Genomic DNA, 22,500 nt, shown 5'->3' on the forward strand with positions numbered 1-22,500 from the left:
ACTAGTTTCAGAAGCTAATAAATATCCATTTTTTTACACAAATTACTTTTTCTTTCAAATCTAGTCTAACTTTGCGCTGTCTTGCAGGCAATGCAACGAGCTCTACTGTACAGCCATGATCATGTGTGCCGCAACGAGTTTTCTCTTGTCTTCTATCTTGCCTCGTTGGCTTGCTTGCTCTCTGTATGCAACCATTTGGTTTGTTATGTCGGTCCAGTAGGCGCTAAGCAGATGTGCTTTGGCGGTGATTTCTAATTCCAAGAGTATTGGTATGTAAAAATTGAAGTGAATAGTGTTTCATTATTGATGCAAAAGTGTAAATTGAAGGGTGAGTGTCATATAATGACTTAAAATTAGTGCACAATATAAGAAATTCTGAAAAAGTCATTTGATTGCCGTTCTTTCAATGAAAAAGCGAAATTGTAACTGTGGGAAAGCCTGTGTCAGAACTCGTGGATGTGAAATTAAAACATAAAAAAGTAGGTGGCATATTTTCAATATTTTAATATAAATCAATATGAAAAAATTATTCGTGGTAAATATCCTCATGAACTGAAATTTAAGCGACTACACACAGCAGTCCGAACTGTACGAGTTGACATCATTTGTTTTGTTCATAACCAACACATTAGCATCAGTCGACAGCATATAACTATTGTATGTTAATGAAATTACAATTTGAAATTAAATACAGGTTAAAAAAACTTTAAAATGTGCTAACATCATTTAATCTGTTCTGGCTATAGGGCGTGCATTCCAAGTGGGCTTTTGAAGAGATTTCTCCGCAATAACTTGCAGCTTATGATTCAGACTGGTGCCAAGGGTTCAGCTGTGAATGCTATGCAGATCTCCTGCCTGCTGGGTCAGATTGAACTGGAAGGGAAGAGACCTCCACACATGGTGTCAGGCAAGGCACTCCCAAGCTTTCCTCGCTACGACACATCGCCAAGAGCCGGAGGCTTTGTGGATGGAAGGTTCATGACTGGTATCAAGCCACAGGAATTTTTTTCCCATTGTATGGCTGGAAGAGAGGTATGAATAAAAAAATTGGTATTATAAACGTGACACATTTTTTTCTTATTCATTTTACGCCTTTTTCAACAGTTCAGGTATTACTGGACACTTACAGTGACCAAAAATGATCAATTTTGTCACTTTTAAATTTGACTTCATTTTGTACTTTAATTCTTTAGGTTTTTAGGTTAAGAATGTGTTTATTTTATGTAAAACTGATACATGGTTTTCGAGAAATAAGCATTTTAGTGCAACACTGCAGATTTAAAGAGGCCCCAGGTATGCTCAAACGTCATTCCTTACATTTTACTACAGGCCATGCACTAACTTAAATTCAGCAGTTTAAAAAAAAGAATCACGGATCTGTCATGGCTACAACAGAAATTAGAGCAGTTTGAAAGAATCGTTACAGAATTTAGAAATCTCACTATTCGTGAGCTGCCACAAGGGATAAAGAGTACTGATACTTGTTTTCATGTATGTATTTAACCACAATATTTCACAGTATTCATGAGAATACTGATACTTGTTTTCATGTATGTATTTAAACACAATATTTCACAGTATTCATGAGAATACTCATACTTGTTTTCATGTATGTATTTAAACACAAATATTTCACAGTATTCATGAGAATACTGATACTTGTTTTCATGTATGTATTTAAACACAATATTTCACAGTATTCATGAGAATACTGATAATTGTTTTCATGTATGTATTTAAACACAATATTTCACAGTATTCATGAGAATACTGATACTTGTTTTCATGTATGTATTTAACCACAATATTTCACAGTATTCATGAGAATACTGATACTTGTTTTCATGTATGTATTTAACCACAATATTTCACAGTATTCATGAGAATACTGATACTTCTTTTCATGTATGTATTTAAACACAATATTTCACAGTATTCATGAGAATACTGATACTTCTTTTCATGTATGTATTTAAACACAATATTTCACAGTATTCATGAGAATACTGATACTTGTTTTCATGTATGTATTTAACCACAATATTTCACAGTATTCATGAGAATACTGATACTTCTTTTCATGTATGTATTTAAACACAATATTTCACAGTATTCATGAGAATACTGATACTTGTTTTCATGTATGTATTTAACCACAATATTTCACAGTATTCATGAGAATACTGATACTTCTTTTCATGTATGTATTTAAACACAATATTTCACAGTATTCATGAGAATACTGATACTTCTTTTCATGTATGTATTTAACCACAATATTTCACAGTATTCATGAGAATACTGATACTTGTTTTCATGTATGTATTTAACCACAATATTTCACAGTATTCATGAGAATACTGATACTTCTTTTCATGTATGTATTTAAACACAATATTTCACAGTATTGACGCTTTATCAACATCTTAGGTTATTTAGCGTCTGAATGAGATGAAGGTGATGATGCCGGTGAAATGAGTCCGGGGTCCAGCACCGAAAGTTACCCAGCATTTGCACCATTCATTTCTTCAAATGTAAAATGATATCAGTAATGATGATTACAATATGGGTCCAAATCTATTACGATGTTTTTGCATAGAAACAGCTGTGTGAAAACCATTCTTATAATATTATAATCGCAGCCTAGCATTTTTGAGTGATAAAAGAAGTCTACTTTATAGGACGTGCAGACTATACTAACTTATCATATACTCTGCGCATGTTGTCCTTAAAGGCTTTATTTACAACAAACCTAAAGCAGTCAACCATAAATTCCTCAGTCATGCAACCATTTTGTGCTTGAAATAGAACACCAGGGTGTTTAGGAAGGTTGAAGACTATTGCTTAAACGGACCATGCTCTGACACCCATAGCCAATACCAAATTGGAAAAAACGAAGTGCACAGTACTGATCCAATACATATTTACAGCATGGATCAGTATTGGCTGTGAAGCGCTTCAAAAAGTGCTATGTTCCTAAGAACATGGATAGCAGTAAGGATGACATTTTGTAGCAGGTTTACTTACTTACAGTGTCGCCCTGAGTAGCACAGTTCATATAGCGCAGGCTTCTGTGCCTGAGGTTGCGGGTGCTATCCCGGCCAGGTCGATGGCATTAAGTGTGCTTAAATGCGACAGGCTCATGTCCCTAGATTTACTGGCATGTAAAAGAACTCCTGTGGGACAAAATTCTGGCACACCAGTGATGCTGATATAACCTCGGCAGTTGCGAGTGTCGTTAAATAAATCATAATTTATAATTTTTATTTTACTTACGGCATTTAAGGAACCCAGAGGTTCATTTTTGCCCTATCCTGAGCAAGATTAATCCAGTCTCTATAATCATATCCCACCTCTCTCAAATCAATTTTAATATATCCTCCCATCTGTGTCTCGGCCTTCCCGAAGGTCTTTTTCCCTCCAGCCTCCCAACTAACACACTATGTACATTTCTGGATTCACCCATACGTGCTACATGCCCTACCCATCTCAAACGTCTGGATTTAATGTTCCTAATTATGTCAGGTGAAAAATACAATGTGTCTAGTTCTGTGTTGTGTAACTTTTTCCATTCTCCTGTAACTTCATCCTTCTTTGTCCCAAATATTTTCCTAAGCACCTTATTCTCAAGCACCCTTAATCTCTGTTCATATCTCAAAGTGAGAGTCCAAGTTTCACAACCATACAGAATAATCGGTAATATAATTGTTTTATAAATTCTGTCAGTTTTTTTGAGAGCAGACTGGTTGTTCTCAACTGAATAATAACAGGCATTTCCCATATTTATTCTGCATTTAATTTCCTCCCGAGTGTCATTTATATTTGTTACTTTTACTCGAAGATATTTGAATTTTTCCACCTCTTCAGAGGATAAATTTTCAATTTTTATATTTGCATTTCGTACAATATTCTGGTCACGAGCAGTGGTGTAGCCAGACTAATTATTTTGGGTGGGTCAGATATGCAGGGTTTAGAAAGTGCCTGACCCATCCCCTGACAATGCCGCTGCCGTCAACTCTCTTGAAACTCATTCTCGGAAGTCTCATTTAATACATGCAAAATTATGATAAACAATCATGCAAGGCATACCTATACAAACGCTTCATAAGGTGAACTGGAGCTGTCGAGATTTCCTAGGAACGAATCTGTTGATCGCTGATGATGGATCCTTCAACAAATCCCAACTTTTCTCCCTCTCAATGGATAGAATTGCTAGATTACAAAGTGTATTGCTTGACATGATTGTCGAATTTTTCTTCGTTTCAGAGCTTTGAAAAGTTTTATATCATTGCCTTAATGAAGGACGAACATTTACTAATATCCATTTTTGGAGACTGAGGTGCTTCCAGTAATGAATTTGCAAGAGCAAAAATATCGTTTAAAAATACCAAATAAAATAAGGTGTCAAATTTTTCTAGCTGATGTAACAATTCAGTAGCCTCCACGGCTTCCTTCTTTTTATCGCTGGCAGACAATTTTTTAGGCCCAACCCAACACAGTTAAATTGGCTCTTGAAGAAATGAACGCATTTTTTACTTCTTACCTTAATGCTATCGACTGTAACTATTGCTCTGGAGCCATGGTTTAGTTTTAATGTTGAGTATTTTCTATTAGATTTTTGCCATTATGGTACTTATTGGAAGAGTGTGGTCTCTAGAGTTAAGATTTAAATATGCATGTATTGTCATGTTAAGTGTATTGAATGTATATACAGTGACACATGTTCAAATCGGAACCTGAATAATCCGGAATCCTGTCTATTTCGGAACAATTTATTGGTCCCAGCGAAATTTGTATGTATTATGTGTAATTTTTCCTGAATAAAACGGAAACTGTCCAACGCGGAAACGGAAACTATCTGCTACTGTTCAGAACGGAAACAATATTTTGGACACACTATATTTTGTAACTATATTTTGAAACAGCGAGTAATTTCAAGGATTATACGAAATATGTAGGTCACTAAGATAAAAACAAGTTTTCTTTGTAAAATTCTAGAGGGTATAATATGAGGGTGTGTTGGCCTGTCAGTGATAAATTTTATTACTCTGTTGACTAGGCAGACGAGTCCCTTCAAAGATTTTCAATGCTTCACACCCGTATACTGTCGTAGCTAAACAGAGCGCAAGTGTAGTGATTTCCAAGTAAAAAAAAAAGTTGCATAAAATGTGGCATTAACATTAAGTGATGAAGTAAAAGTTATCGAGATAAAGGAAAATTAGAAACAAAGTCTACGTGAAACAATATAGAAGTACAGTTGTGGAAAACTCAGGTGTGACACTTTAAAAAATAAAGATCATAATGAGTGAGTGGCGTGCGGCCAATATTGGTGACACAAAAGGAACCAGAAAGCAACTGTTTATGTGGAAATAAATGAACTGTTGTGAGAGTGGGTTCTTCATGACCTTTCAAAGAACAAGCCAATTTCTGGATCTATTCTGTAAAGCAAGCTACTGAACTGGGAAAGAAATTAAATAAACCAGAATTCAAGGCTTCTAATAGATGGCTCCTAGAACAATTAATTAATAATGTGCAGTGATATGCAGTACAGTATTTCTGCACACAGTATTAGATATTAAATAGAATGAGATTAGTAAACTTTAGTAATGTTTAATGACTAATGAGGGAGTTACGATAATATTTATACAGAAAATGAGATTTTAATCAAGATGATTCACCAACGGAATAAGTGACACAAAGCTGATTTAATGTGATGAGTGTTAAATGGAATATTTTGTACTTCTTACAGTTGCGGTATGCCATTTTGTTTTTCATGTAAATGAATGACAAAATATTCCATTTTAATGTCACACCTGAATAATACGGAAACCTGTCCACAACGGAAAAAAAATTAGGACCATGTCACTTCCGTCTTGAACAGGTGGAAGTGAAATAACCTTGCAGATTGAAAGGGACGATAGGGTATGCTGAATGAATAGAAAACCTATATTACGCTCCCTTCTCTAGCTACAATGTTGCGATGCATCGATCAGTGGTTTTTTAATTAAATTTACACGAAAAGCGCCCACATTATTGAAATAGGACAGAGGGATAAATGATTATTTATTAAATTTTCTATCAGTATGGACAAGAATTACAATCCAATTCGCAATAGTTACCAAATAAGAGGGTGTTAAACATTTAGGAAAAAACATTTTTTTCTGAGAAAACTGTGAACTCTCCACCAATCTGGTATTACAGTTTTTTGTTACATGCAACATGAGCTATTCACTCTAAAAATCTGCAGGGTTATTTCACTCCCACCATATATATGTATATATATATATATATATATATATATATATATATATATATATATTTATATATATATATTTTTGGGGGGGGGGGAGGTTATCTTGATGAAATAACTTACAACTTGTTTTTGAATGAAGTGTGTATTTAATGTTGGTTCCTCTGAAATTTTTTTTTTCGCAGTATTTTTCAAAGAAATTCCGAAATGCATTTTTTGAAATCATGTCCTTGCACATGTCTTTCCAGAGCTCATGTACTTGGGGTTAGCTTTGATGCAAAAGTTTTCGAAGTCATTGCTTCCTTGTAATCTTCTTCATAACAAATTGGTCTGAATGTGTTGCCTGCTTACTAGGAAAGGGGCATCTTTTATTGAAGATTGTGCAATGTATACAAAACTTAAGTTACGCATAAATATTGCACTTAGATGTTTGCTGCATGCTTGACAAACCATTACTTTTTTCCATTAGTTCTTGGGGCATATTCGCCAGTGAATTTAGGAATTGTTTATTTTGCTTTAATAACAGAGCTTTTGTACATTTCAACATAACATGATCCACATATATATATATATATATATATATATATATATATGCAGATGTATGTTTCACTGAGTCACAATGACTGTTAACTCGGTAGTGCTGTTAACAGTATTTTCGCGTATAAATATGAATATATAAGATATTTTTTTCTTCTGTTTCTATCAAACACAGACTAATGTCCTATACACCGTGTGATAAACAAATGTTGGTGAGTTGTGAGCTGGCCACAGAAACAAATTATCTTTCATTGTTTTAATATAGACATGGCAGAAAGAAAAGTGTGTTGGAAAAGAAAATTTGCGATTGTCAACAGTTAGGAACATCTGTTACAAAAATTTTTAATCTCACATTTTTCAAAAGTTTCGCCCTTTGTCAAAAGCATATTATTTGAAAAAATGAGGGAAATAAAAACAGTACTTCTTCAATTACACAAGCACAATGTGACAAATGTCCATTAGTTTATTTTGTTCTATAAAAATATGATGTGTCTCTCTACATTTTCACTACTTGAATTAAATATTTTAAAATAGCAGTCCATTTATTTTGAAGAAGTATATAGTTTAAATTAGCATACAAAATTTCAGCCCTTTATCTTAAGTAGTTTCTGAGTAAATGGTTCCTGAATTTAGAACAACATTTTTTTTTTTTCTCTTAATTATTCACCTGCATATATTGTATATGTGAGGATGGCAGTTTTTATCTTTGCATACATTTTTTTTAGTTTTTCATTCAACTCACCTATGTGCTGTATATTGTATGTGTGTGTACAGTTTTTATGTCAACATGTCATACATAAGTACTAAATAATAACTGCTGTTTATGAAGTTCAAACATAATGTGAAGATTTGAAAAAAGCATGTCCATGTTCAGCCAGTTTTTTGTTTTATCATTATTCTTGTCTGTTTTCCAATTGCATTGAAAGTGCAACATGGAATACAAGAATTTACATAGATATTACGTTTCTGTTTTTAGTTTGCTTATGGTGAAGATGGGAAAGATGTCATGAAAGCCCAGTTTCTGAAGAAGAAACAAATCCCATTTCTTGCAGACAATTATAAAGTGATTAAGAATTTTTCGTCAGAAATATTGGATGATGAACAAACTACTGCTGACATAGCACAGCGAAAAAAACAGGTAATTTTGATTTTCATATACAGACTTAATTATATCATATAACAAATTAATTATATACAACAATATATAATAACACCTTCACATGTTGGACTATTTGACAATGAAATGGCAGATCAACTTTTCAAAAAAGGCACTAAAATCCAAACAATAATCCACTCCAAATCAAACCTCTGCAGGAAGATTGAAGAAATCAAGAAAGCATTTCAAATGGAAAACACGCAAGAAAATATTACAGCTGCCAGAGGGAAGTCATGAGAAAAAATTGATGAACTATCAATGGAAGTAAAATATGAAGGCCGCAAGGAAGCTGTTGCATAATTTAGGTTGATGTCAGGACATGACTGCCTGGCTCACCGTAGGCATATACCACTCCAACAGATGTGTTGTGCAACAACCCTGACCAAATCATGGACAAACAACACCTCCTGTCCTGCCCAGCCTGAAACCCACCTGTACAACAGACTGGGGACCTTGTTAGCTTGTACTGGGAAGCTAGAGGGAAAATGACTTGATCGTCAATTCTAGCCATTGGAAAATAAATAAATAATCTTACTTTCAGATGTCAGTGTTATGACTGGGTTTAGGATTTTTAGGTGATAAAATTGAGAATTACTAATTTTTTTATGTGTTAAAAAATTAAAAAATATTTGCTAAAACATTAAAAATATTTTCATCTTTCACATAATAATGTTCAATATCCTAACACCTAAAAATCCTAACCTAGTCAAATACGAGTAAAAGCCTGTGTACTCACTAATCATGCCTCATCAGTCTATTGCTGAAATGTCTTTGGAGTTCCAGTTCACAATACATGACATCTCCGAATTATCCATTAAAAATCTCTGTTGATTGTCACAGAACACAGTCGGTACTGGGAAAACGACTGTTCTGTATCAAATGAAGTCAGTCTAACGTACTTCAGAAGAGGGATGTCAGACATTAACTCTCAGGTTCTCATTGTCTACTTGTTGATCTTCTAGAACTTGGGCAACTTTGCTCATAATTTCAAATTCAATATTTTTTCTAAACACAAGTTTAGATTATTTTTTTTAAACTTTTCCGTTTTGTTTTTAAACTTGCCATTTTTTCTTTCAGTATCGTGTCCTTTTTTTTAACAGTTTCTTTCAGGAGGTTTGTTATTTCTTCTAGTTTTTAATGGAGTTGGACAAGACACTCAAATTAGCAGAAACATATGGAGATTTATTTCTTCAATACATTTTGAACGTAGTTTTTGTCCATTTCATCTACTACCAATTTAACACTATTAAAATTGATATGCATAAGACACCACTGCAAAAAGTCAAGCTCCCCAATATGTGTTAATAATCAAAATATGAAAAATATTTTGTTGCATATTTTTATCCTGAAAATTTGTATCTTTATGTGATATAAAATTTGGTATTTTTGCTAGAGACATCATGTCTAAAATTTTTAACTTAATTGACAAGTAATCGCGAACAAAAAAACATTTATTCACCCAAAAAATCCAAAATCTATTTTATCACAGTATCCCGATATTAACCTGAGAATCTCGAATTTCTTAACTAAATACAACTAGTTTTACTATAGTTACTGTATGTCAGTTCATCAGCAACATATTAGGTTTGATTCCATTCATGCAGAGATTTTGTAGAGTGTTAAGGAGTTAATATTGTGAATAGAAATAAACTGGAAAAGATATGTTTTCTAAGATGTTGAAGTTAGTTTTGAGAGCATTAAAATCTGTGATTATTTGAAACGGTTTTATCCTGATTTAGCAATAATTTTATTTGTAATATAGCACTTTGCAAAATATCTCAGAAGAAGCAAGAGGCACGATACTTAAACAAATTGGCAAACTTAAATACATTTATAATCTTATTTGTAGCTATGAGACATTTGAGTGTGAAAGAAATGTTGCTGCTACTGCTGTTGTTGCTCATGTTACACTGTAGTCTATGGGATCAGATTCATAAGCTTCGACATTTTTAGTCCATTATTTATTTTGAGAAGATTCTGTACTTTTTTTTATTGTAAGCAGTCCAATATGTGTTGGGGTTGGCATCTGTTTTTATCACAATTAAAAGGGATGGAAAAAAATTACTGGACATCCACTCTATCATGTGATTCTTTGACAAAAATCAAGACTCTCTTCTGCTTACATATATAGGGTGAGTCTTAATATGTGGGACCCACGTCACCAGGGGGGAGGACACACTAAAACAGTGAAAAATGCTATATGAACAGTGTCCATTTGTACCACATTTCCAAGTTATCACTACAGTTCTGTTGCAGCAATGATAGGCGTAACATTACAAGAAATGCTCAAAATGACTCCCTGTGGCTTGAATGCAAGCATACAGTCGTTGTGTAGAATGCCATACTCTTTCAAATGAAAATTCAGTGGGTTTAAGTCTGGGGAACGCACAGGCCATCGAGTGGGTCCTGCACGTCCTATCCATTTGTTAGGATATAGTTCATTGAACACGTTTCTGGAATTTTGTTTGTGGAACTGTCTGAAAGAAATTGTGTACTCAGAACCCATTCCCACTGTTGAAATACTTCGTCAACATATACAAGATTGATGTCAACAAATCTGACGAACACACATGGTACAGTTGGGTTGGCAATCCTTCCCATGAAAAAATTGAATGCTATGCAGTAGCCTTCTGAACCAATCAGAACGTAGCATTTTCTATCAGCTGCTCATGTTGCCACATGGAGCACTGCTGTGTTGTCGATTTGCTTATGTTACATAGTGTTACTAACATGTGCGTGATTTGTTTGTTAGTTATAAATAATTTGTAGCACTGGTGTGAAATGTTGCAAAGAAAAAAGGTGTTCAAAAAATGGTAACCCATGTAGTGAGAATCCATCCATAAACAGTCAGGCGTCAGAATGGTGCACATGATTCTTCAATTTTATGAGCAGGAGATGGGATTTGTCCGTATATATGGGCAACCCTCCATTTGTGCAGATAATTTAATACAGTGGACATAAAAAAAAACTTCAGGTCTCTCCAAGATAACAATAATAAAGAATGAGTTACATAATAATTACCATTTAATTTAACGGAGCAAAATAGCAAACTCCACATAATTTAAGTCAGCTGTTGTGTAGTGAGGGTCACTGTGGCAAGGTCATGTCTCTCGTTACCAACATAACACTAAACTGCCAAGTGCAATGTTGCAGTGGCCTGGGTATAGGTTGTTACAAGGCCATCATGGAAACACTACTCTCTTGTAAAGAAAATTGATTTTAATTATTCCTATAAAAGTAACATGAACTAATATTTTATAGACATCAGTCATTACTCCTCTGATTTTCTTTTACTCTCTCATGATTTTTTTTCTTCACTTTGTGCCGCTTTCTTTTTTTCAGATTCGTAAATGGAAGAAAAAGAATGGAAATCCTTTCCAAAAACATAGAATTAGTCCATTTTTATTGTTTTCTGCTGATATGAAAGATCATAAAGTATACAAAGGAAGGAAGTTGAACAAGGAAACAGGAAGACCAAGATTTGCTGAAACTATGTGCAAGCTTTGGAGGGAGAGCGATACTGACACAATTGAGACGTGAGTATTGTGAACCATTTAAAATGTAACTTTCTTTCAGTCCTGTAAGGTTTATTATGTATTCAGAAGTGATTTTTACAAATTTGAGATGTGGAGTAGAGTGTTTTTAATATGAATGCACATCCAATGGCAATAGGGAAATGCAGACCAGTGCCAGTAGTGTGCAGTGGTGTGGAGTGGAACCAGCCTGCATAGGGAAGTATGTATGGACTTGTTCATGTATTGGCATTCGACCACTTGCTGCCTACCAACAGATTTTGTTGAAGTGGGAGCAGTAGGTGGTAGATAAAATCAGTACGAATTGAAAATTTTCTGCAACTTATTCCTTATTCTAATTGTTTGTCCAGAATTTTAGCAGTGTATCAAGTTAGCATGGTTTTCGAATCAATTAATGTTATCGTCAAGTGACTGTTAGTCACCCTTATTTCTGGGGGACTTCTGGTAGTAAGAAGGATAATTTGAAATGACCATCAGTAGGCTAGACATGCAGAGTATGTATGTTCATGCACTTGCACGCAAAGTACGAGTAGCTATTTGCTTGAACTAGTTTCTAAAAATGTTCTCATTGTTTTTTATCTATTTAGCAGTTGCAAATACCATATTTACTCATGTAATAGATGCTGTCGCATAATGTACACATCCCAATTTTTTACAGTAATATGTTGTGAAACTTGGACTCTCACTCTGAGAGAGGAACATAGGTTAAGGGTGTTTGAGAATAAGGTGCTTAGGAAAATATTTGGGGCTAAGCGGGATGAAGTTACAGGAGAATGGAGAAAGTTACACAACACAGAACTGCACGCATTGTATTCTTCACCTGACATAATTAGGAACATTAAATCCAGACGTTTGAGATGGGCAGGGCATGTAGCACGTATGGGCGAATCCAGAAATGCATATAGAGTGTTAGTTGGGAGACTGGAGGGAAAAAGACCTTTAGGGAGGCCGAGACGTGGATGGGAGGATAATATTAAAATGGATTTGAGGGAGGTGGGGTATGATGATAGAGACTGGATTAATCTTGCACAGGATAGGGACCGATGGCGGGCTTATGTGAAGGCGGCAGTGAACCTTCGGGTTCCTTAAAAGCCATTTGTAAGTAAGTAAATATGTAGGGAAAATAAATCCGCATTACATTTTATACCTAGTTTCAGATTTACGTGTATTCAGTTTTAGGTTATACTGTGCTACATTTGTTATTCATTTCGTATGTTACGCACTTCACATTATTATTGCTCGTAAGCATTCGATATGTCGGTGCTCTCCAAGTCATACAGACCCAGATACAAAATTTGGGCCACCTGAATTTTGTTCTGGGCCTGTGAAATCAATTATTTTCAATATTACTTAAATGTCTGATGTCGAAATCTGCTGTGATTATCACGTGGGCTGTCAGGTAGTTACACAGAATATTTCCTTTCATATAATATGCACCCTGGATTTTTAATCCAAAAATTATGGAACAAAGTGCGTCTATTACGCGAATAGATACGGTAATATTAGATTATACAATTATGCGTGCTTCCAAACATGGCCTACGCAAATATGATTTTTGTCTGCAGTAAGGATTGAAATGGAATTGAAGCTTGTTGTGTTTCAATCTCAGGTATAACTACAAGGCGCTGAGATGTGCTGATCCTGTGAGTGCAGAGTTCCAAGGAGACCGTGACTTCTGTGCTATAACAGAGAAGCTAGACAGTCTCTTGGATGATTATTTGAAAGAAAGGCACAGTTGTAGGAAATCTGAGTTCCGGCATCTGATGTCTGTGAAATCCATGCTTTCTCACGTACATCCAGGGGAACCCGTCGGACTTCTGGCTGCTCAAGTAAGTTGTTTCTTGTATAATAATATAGCATTCATCATCATTCACCGAACACAAATTCAGGCCATAAGTTGACCTATTTCGCTCTCAGCTAGACAGGATCTACAGTCTATACAAACTAGAAAGGTATTGACAGTTCTCGCTTGCACATGCGGAAAGGGAGCGACGTTGTGAAGTTGTGCGGTAGTCAGTGCGGCTCTTTGCGCCTCCTGTCTGCCGTGTCGGAACTAAGCAGCTGACACGAAATCATAAACTCATAAATTTGTATCATACGGTAGTCTTTCACCAGACTAATATAATAATAATAATAATAATAATAATAATAATAATAATAATAATAATAATAAACATATGAATGAATGCGATTATGGTATATACTGTGTAAGCGATAATTTCTCTCCACTAATACCTTACGACCATTGATTTTTTTTATACTTTAAACCTAAATTCTTCAAGACAGTGTGCAGAGAAGAAACACTGCCATGAAAAAGATCCACATCTCGAAGTGAAGTTTGCAGCTTTTCTAACATAGGATGTCCCTCCCGTTGGTAATATAAATATACATGCCGCCAGATTGCATTCTCCTGAAAGATATCTAAATTTGTCACCCACTTTTCCACTTTCATTTTCTTTCCCAGGGTTGCCAGTCGGAAAGGTCCATCCTCTTGCTCATTCAATTTAATCTTTCCTATTGTAACGATGGTGTTCTTTCCTATTTTGAGAGCCTCTGCAGTACTATTTGACCACCTGTTGTACTGGAATAAGAGGCCCGCCATTGTCTCTTCTTTCTCGAAATAGTCTTGCGCATTACAAACCATTTCTCTCGCCTGACTTGTAAGAGGAGCGCTTTTTCCGTTATTTCTAGATCACTTGCTGTCCCTTGTAGCACTCCTTTCTCCCTCTGACCCCGTGGTTCGTTTTGTGCCGCTAACTGCAGGCGTGATGTCTTGCGATATTGTATAAGTGAAACACACTGATACTATAAGTCATGTTACAAATACACTCACAGCTAAATTAAATTTAAAACTAAATTCAAACTAACTCTACCTTCATCAGCAACAAAATATCTACGAAAACAATAGCCACTAATACTTGCTGTAACACAGTAATGAAGATTCATCACTTCCAAACAAAACACGTACTCGCTGCGAAACAGTTGGCAATGTTGGCCTGTTGTCATGGTCTCTGATTGGCTAGTTTGGGCAGTTGCCATGGTGACGCTTAGAAGACTGTCTGTATAGACTGTAAGCGTTGTTTTCATGGATGGCCAATTCGACGTCTTCCTCATGGATGGTAGTGTAATAGGTATCCTAGTTGGTGACACATGTTGGAGCCATCTTTTCCTGTAATTGAAAGTTTTTCTTCTAATGGCTGCATGTAGAGTATATCCAACTGTTTGGCGCATACTGTATATCTCATTTCTGCAGCTCTTGATCTACTGATGTCTTTCTTCTTCAAAACCCAAGTTTCACTTCCATATAGGATAGTCAGAGAGGCTAGTGATTTATACAATTTTAATCCCGGGTTTTCAGCCCTATGTGCTGATGCTTTATCCACTAAGCCACACCAGATTCCAGTTTCAGTGCCAGATCGAATCCCCTCAATTTAAGTTCTACCTCTCAGTTTTCCTTTTGGTGGCGTACCCTCATGTACTGTATGACAGAAAATGTGACAGTGGCAAAATGTCCAATGTACTATGTACAGAGGCGCACTCATTACGAGTGACTAAGTGGCCGGAATCTGACGGGATCAGCATCATCTTGAATCACATAGTGATTACTTATGCATATCATATTAGTATATATATATATATATATATATATATATATATAGTCATCATGAGATTTTTTTATGAAAATGTTTGTGGACTTAATATGAAAAGTGATTAAATTTTCCAAAATATAGTGAGTAATAATGATATCATTAGAATAATTTGAATAATTTCAAGGGAAAAATTGTTCTGGGGCCGGGTATCGATCCCGGGACCTCTGGTTGAACGTACGAGCGCTCTACCACTGAGCTACCCGGGAACTCCACCCGACACCGTCTCAACTTTTCCCTTTATATCCACACAACTCGCGTGGGCTGACGAAACGCCAGAGACCCACAACGAGTGCACACAATTTCTGTGTGACTTGGAATTGTGGTTTTCTGTTAACGTACACAGTAACGTATATATTATGCAAATTTAGTCTTTCAGGTGAAGCTCCCTGTAAAGCAGATTTGAATAATTTCAAGGGAAAAATTGTTCCGTGGTAGAGCGCTGGTACGTTCAACCAGAGGTCCCGGGATCGATACCCGGCCCCGGAACAATTTTTCCCTTGAAATTATTCAAATCTGCTTTACAGGGAGCTTCACCTGAAAGACTAGATTTGCATAATGATATCACTATCTGTCTCACTGAAACATGGTTTTCCGAATCTGTTGTTAATACAAATTTGTTTCCTAATAATTATACTGTGTTTCGTGCTGATAGATTATTTGAAGCTACCAACAAAGTAGAAGGTGGGGGTGTCTTAATGGATACCTTTTATACGTTGGAGATATGATTTAGAATTCGTTAATGAATGCGTTTGGATTGAAATTAAAATGCCTGATGGTTGTAATCTGCTAATTGGAAATCATTATTTCCCACCCGATACAGATCATAAACATGTAAAGTCTTATCTAAATTTTATAGAAAACAATCTTGATACCCACAACTTTGTCCTCAGGGATTTCAATGCTCCTGGCATGGATTGGTCATCAAGTTGCATTCGTAATGATATTCATTATTATGCTAAAATTAAGTCTCATGATTTATACCGGTATTCCTTTTCTTGTCTTCTTGGACTAAACCAAATTAATCTTATGAGAAATAGTAAAACTCTTCTTGATCTTGTTTTTACAAATGTCTGTAACTGTTCAGTTAATCTTGCTAATCATTCACTAGTTTTGGAAGATGTTCATCACCCATTAAATTATTCTCAAGGTGATTATCACTGCCTTTATCCACTCTCCACAATTTTGATTAGGATTGTATATATCTTACTACCGATGTCAATGTTGCTATTAATTCTCTGACTAAAATTGTAAATGATGCTATATCTAAAGCTGTCCCTGTCACCTTTGTGAAAATGTCGCACTATCCTAAATGGTTTTCAAACAGTCTACATCAGCTCATTAAGAAAAAGAACAAAGCACATAGAAATTTTAAAAAATATAAATCTGATCACCACTATCAAATTTTCTCTTACTGTAGAAAACAAGTCAAGGCTTTGATTAATTCTGATAAATGTAAATGGTTACAATCCGTTGATGACAATTTAAAAAAGAGCCTAATAAATTTTGGAAATATGTAGAATCTTTTCAGAAATCGAAAAACATTCCTAATGAATTTATTATTAATGGGGTTCACATCGCTGATCAAAGAGTCATTGCAAATGCATTTGCTAGTCAATTTAAATCATTTCAGATCAGTCATAACTCCAATTTTCTCAGTTGTTATTCTAACATTAATGACTTTTTACCCCTATCTGTAATCTCTTGTGAGAATGTCAGGAAGGCCATAAAAAATGTCAAGCCGAATGAATCTATGGGTCGGATGGCATCCCTAATTTTATTATTAAAGGATGGTCTGAAATTCTTATAGGCTTACCTGTTTTAACCTACATTTTCAATTTGAGTTTGAAAACAGGGAAATATCCTTCTCTTTGGAAGGAAGCATCTGTTATTTCCATATTTGAGAATGGTAATAAAGCTATTGTAAGTAATTATAGACCTATTTCCATACTTGATAACGTCTCAAAATTTTTGAAAAAAATAATTAAAAGATATATTTCTTTTTACATGAAAAACAAAATGAAATCAGCCCAACATGGTTTTACAAACGGGAAATCTACGACTACTAATTTAGTATCATATCTCAATTTTGCTATGCCTATATTTGAAACTCAGGATCAAATTGATTCCATATATTTTAACTTTAGCAAAGCATTTGGTGTTGTTCCCCGTAATATGTTAGAGTAAATTAAACTCTTTTGATCTTACCCCTAACTACCTGAATTGGTTTGAAAATTTTTTAAAAGATAGACAATCCTGTGTTAGACTTCGAAATTCTTACTCTGATCCATATATTAGTTTATGCGGACTTCCACAGAGTTCCACTTTGAGGTCTCTATTAGTTTTATTATTTATAGATGATATCAGTGCTAGACTAAGTTCTAACTGCCTTTTATTTGCCGATGACCTGAAAATATTTCGCAAAATTAATAGTCTAGCAGACTGTATAACTTTGCAAAATGATATAAACGCTATTGAGCTGTGGTCTGCTGGTAATGGAATGAAAATTAATGAATCGAAAATTTTAGTCATTTCCTTCTCTAGAAAAATCACTTCTCTCAAATTTAATAATTGAGGACCGTTTTTACAAAACTTGTTAACTGAAAAAAAAAAAAAAACTAAATTTTACAGGAGAGACAAAACACTATAGTAAGCAAGTTTTGCTGTATGTCTCATTTATAGCAGAAAGCAAGTTTTGTAAAAACGACCACGTTTTGACACACTACAATGAAGAGAAATAACCCGATTTTACTAAGATGCTTTGAACATCATGTAGAGGCCTGCCTTATGTTAATGAATCCATCAAAATCTCAATTTTGCGAATTTTGCAGTTAGCAAGTTCTGCAAAAACGGTCCTCAATTATACTCTTAATAACATCAACATAATAAGGAAAGACGGTATTAGAGACCTGGGAGTTATACTCGATACCAAATTACATTTTCATAATCATGTCCAATATATTTATAATCATTCCATTAGAATGCTCGGACTTATAAGGTCTATAACTTATTCTTTTTCTACTCCAGCTACTCTTGTAATTTTATACTATACATTAATCAGATCTAAACTCGAATATGCATCTGTTGTCTGGAATTCTATTACTTCTACTGATTTGGTTAAATTGGAAATAATTCAAAGAATTTTTTATGTCCCTACTTGCTTTCAAGTTTTTATCAAATTCATCTATTTTCAATTATGAGAGTACTTGTAAATATTTTAAGTTTTCTAGCCTTTATGTTAGACATCTTGAATTTGACTATTTATTCTTTTGTAAGGCTGTAAAGGGTGATATTGATTGTGAATCCTTCATAAGCAATATCTACCTTCGGGCCCGTTCGAATGGTTTAAGATTTCAAAAAATTGTTTATACCTATAAGCCGAAATCTCTCCAGTTGTCAGATGCATGAAAGCTGCCAATTTATGTTGCATTAATTCGGATCCGTTTAATGTGTAGCTTGCTGTTTGGTTATTTTTATATTGAGTTTACACATCAAAATCACACTCATTTCAATTTCATTCGTTTGTGTTGTTTTTTAGCTATTCTGTATCATGTATTTTGCAGTTATCTATTAATTTTGTCATTATTGGTTATTTTATTTGTCTCTAATTTTAATAATTATTTTTATGCACTGTTTATGTAATTCCTTGTGCATTGTAAATCTTGTGCTAAACTGTTGTTGGCTCCAGGCTGTTGTACAGCACAATAAATATTAGTAAATAAATTATTATTGTTGTTATTATTATTATTATTATTATTATTATTATTATTATTATTATTATTATTTATAAATTACACTTGTGAGGAAGTTAAACGCAGAATAAATATAGGAAATGCGTGCTATTATTCTGTTGAGAAGATTTTGTCGTCCAGCCTACTTTAAAAAATACTGAAAGTTAGAATTTATAAAACAGTTATATTACAGTCGTTCCATATGGTTGTGAAACTTGAACTCTCATTTCGAGAGAGGAGCAGAGGTTAAGAGTGTTCGAGAATAAGGTGTTTAGGAAAATATTTGGGGGTAAGAGGGTTGAAGTTACAGGAGAATGGAGAAAATTACATAACACAGAACTGCACTCATTGTCTTCACCTAACATAATTAGGAACATTAAATCCAGACATTTGAGATGGACGGGGCATGTAGCATATATGGGTGAATCCAGAAATTCATATAGAGTGTTAGTTGAAAGACCTGAGGGAAAAAGACCTTTGGGGAGGCCAAGACGTAAATGGAAGGATAATATTAAAATGGATTTGAGGAGGTGAGATATGATGGTAGAGATTGGATTAATCTTGCTCAAGATAGGGACCGATGGCGGTCTTATGTGAGGGGGCAATGAACCTCTGGGTTCTCTAAAAGCCATTTGTAAGTAAGTTATTTTAAATATACAATCTTTCTGCATAAGGAGTCTACAAATACACATGGTTTTTCTATTTCAGTCCATCGGAGAGCCATCCACTCAAATGACTCTGAACACATTTCACTTTGCTGGTCGTGGTGAGATGAATGTGACGTTGGGTATACCTCGATTGCGAGACAGCATCACATAATATGAAGACTCCAAATATGGACATACCATTCCTTCCTGACATACGTAAACTAGAGAAAAAAGCAAATAATTTGAAATTGAAATTGTGTAGAGTTACAATGTCTGACGTATTGCAGTACATTGATGTAAAGGACAAAATTGAACTTTTTCCTGAAAGGTAAGAAGTGAAATGTATATAACATTTATGCTGAACAAATTGCTGTATGTGAAAATTAAAGCTGTTTTCAATTTTTTTGCATACTACTTTCTTTCACCAAGTACGCAATGTTTATAAAATACTACGTACAAATGTATGACCACGTTTTTAGAGGTATCAGCAAATACATTAGAAACGTTGATTAATACTTTATTTTGGTTATTCTGGTTAGTCTGTAATCGTTGTAAACTTCTTCACCAATTTATGATTATACTTATTCTCAAGGTATAAGATAGACTCTCAGTAATCACCATCTGATAAAACTTTGCTTTTACTTGTGTTATAACCTCTCTCTATCAAGTCTATAAATACAGGTTCGAAACTTACTGTTTTCCGTTAGAAATCTGGCACTGGTTCTTATTAAATTACTACTTGGCTTTATTTCCAAGCTTCTGTGTATTCAGAGCTTTCAGATGATTAAGATTTGGTTGAACTGTGTTTCACAAATGCTGATGTTGCATTTCTTTGAGCATCTGTAATGTGAAGGCATTTTAAACGGGATAATTCTATTACTGTGTGTCCCATTTTTATTCTTGCTCCAGATGTTTGAATTTTACATGGACTATGTAAATATAAGTGTTTGGGATTTTCTTAGGAGTTTTAATATCATGTTTTTTTCAAAAATAGGATTTTGTCATTGAGAGAAAAGTCTTAAAGGGGTACTGAACTCAAAATCACATTCTGGGACGATATATTATAAACAACATGCAATGAAGCAAACTAGACCTTTCTACAATTAATGGTTTCCAAGCAACATACCTCTGAACGTGTGACATCATACTGCTATGCCGCACACAGGAAGTCCATCGTTGCTTTAGTTACATTACATTCACTATAATTCATGTCCAATACCGTTCTTCTCTTCATAACAAAGTGTTAAGCAGCTGTGAACTTGTACAACGCAAATCAAGGTTGCAGTTGTGACTAACAAGAAAGACAGACTATGATGTGACGTCACATTCTTAATCATAACTATGGACCTCAAATTTCTTGAATAAAATCCCTTAAATTTCTTGAGTGACAAAGGTAAAAATTCTTGAGTAAAATAATTAAATTCTTGAGTGAAAAAGGAAAACTCTTGAGTTCTGTGATCATCTATACTTGAATAAACAGCTCAGTATGGCACCAGGTACTGTTTACAGTTTTATTAGTATGCGAGGGAAAATAGAAATAGTAGCTTCGCGCACAACTTGCTTATTGCAGAAACTGCACAGCATTATATTATCTCCAAACTTGTTCATTCCATCTTGGGAGAATTGTTTGATCCGTTCATCTAACCTGAGTTTCGGCAGCATAATGAATAATATCATATAAATCAGTTTTTATTTTCACTCAATCACTTATCATGTTAAGATGGCAGAAATGAATTCTGTTACATCAGGATACAATATTAATATACATCACGAATATTTTCGACTTACTTTCAAGTCATCTTCAGGTGATAGTTTACTAACAAACAAACATTTGAACATGGTGAAAAATATTATTTAAACACATTTATAAAACACTAATAAATAGTCTAACCATGCATACTTTTTCTTAAAGTGGTTAAATGGCGTACATGGTATTAAATTAACATTCAGATAGAAAGCCTTCCAGTGGATATAATTATAATTTATACAATATATTAAAAAGCAGGCTTCCCTCTAGCTGAGTTGGCAATAATAATATAACTTCAGATAGGATGTTTACTGTTTCTTAAGGTATTAATCATTTGTCTTCGAATGTAGGCTTTCATGGCTGCCGTCAATGAGGTGAGTGTTTTCCAAGCTAAGAAGCAATGATCTACTTTGTAGAGGTGCAGACAGTTATTATATGCAACTTAATTTCGTAAAATTTTCTGTCGCCAGTCTTTTCGCATACACATGTATGAAAATAATCCCATAGTGGTGTATTGTGAGCACATGCATGCATCCAGAAAATAAATTGTTGCAAATGTATGTATGCATATCCCACACTTTTGATGCTCTAGTTACAGATAATACATCAGGGAATAGGTTTGTATTTTTTTTAACTATGCTATTTAATGTAATCATTTTAATTTGAAAGAAAAATAATTTAAAAATTAGGCCAAATTGTGTAAAGTAGTAAAAAGTATTGCATTTAATATTTCAAATGCACCGAACCCAAAATCTCAACTATATATAGACTCAAGAGTATAAGCGATCTTGTTACAGTACACACATACTTCGCGTAGTTTCAAATAGTCATTAAGTACACAAATAGTAAATAATTGTGGAAATAAATACTTGGCATAGTTTCAAATAGTCATAACTACACAAATAATAAATAATTGTGGAAATAAATACTTGGCGTAGTTTCAAATAGTCATAACTACACAAATAATAAATAATTGTGGAAATAAATACTTTGCGTAATTTCAAATAGTCATAACTACACAAATAGTAAATAATTGTGGAAATAAATACTTGGCGTAGTTTCAAATAGTCATAACTACACAAATAATAAATAATTGTAGAAATAAATACTTGGCGTAGTTTCAAATAGTCATAACTACACAAATAATAAATAATTGTGGAAATAAATACTTTGCGTAATTTCAAATAGTCATAACTACACAAATAGTAAATAATTGTGGAAATAAATACTTGGCGTAGTTTCAAATAGTCAT

The 22,500-nt window shown here is 34.2% G+C and overlaps 1 pseudogene; it reads left to right on the forward strand.

The window, feature by feature from the left end:
- The window catches only part of LOC138710119 (DNA-directed RNA polymerase I subunit RPA1-like), a 152,905-nt pseudogene that overhangs the window by 88,582 nt on the left and 41,823 nt on the right, over window positions 1-22,500 (forward strand).

Source organism: Periplaneta americana, chromosome 12 (assembly GCF_040183065.1).
Source record: "Periplaneta americana isolate PAMFEO1 chromosome 12, P.americana_PAMFEO1_priV1, whole genome shotgun sequence".
NCBI classification, from domain to species: domain Eukaryota; kingdom Metazoa; phylum Arthropoda; class Insecta; order Blattodea; family Blattidae; genus Periplaneta; species Periplaneta americana.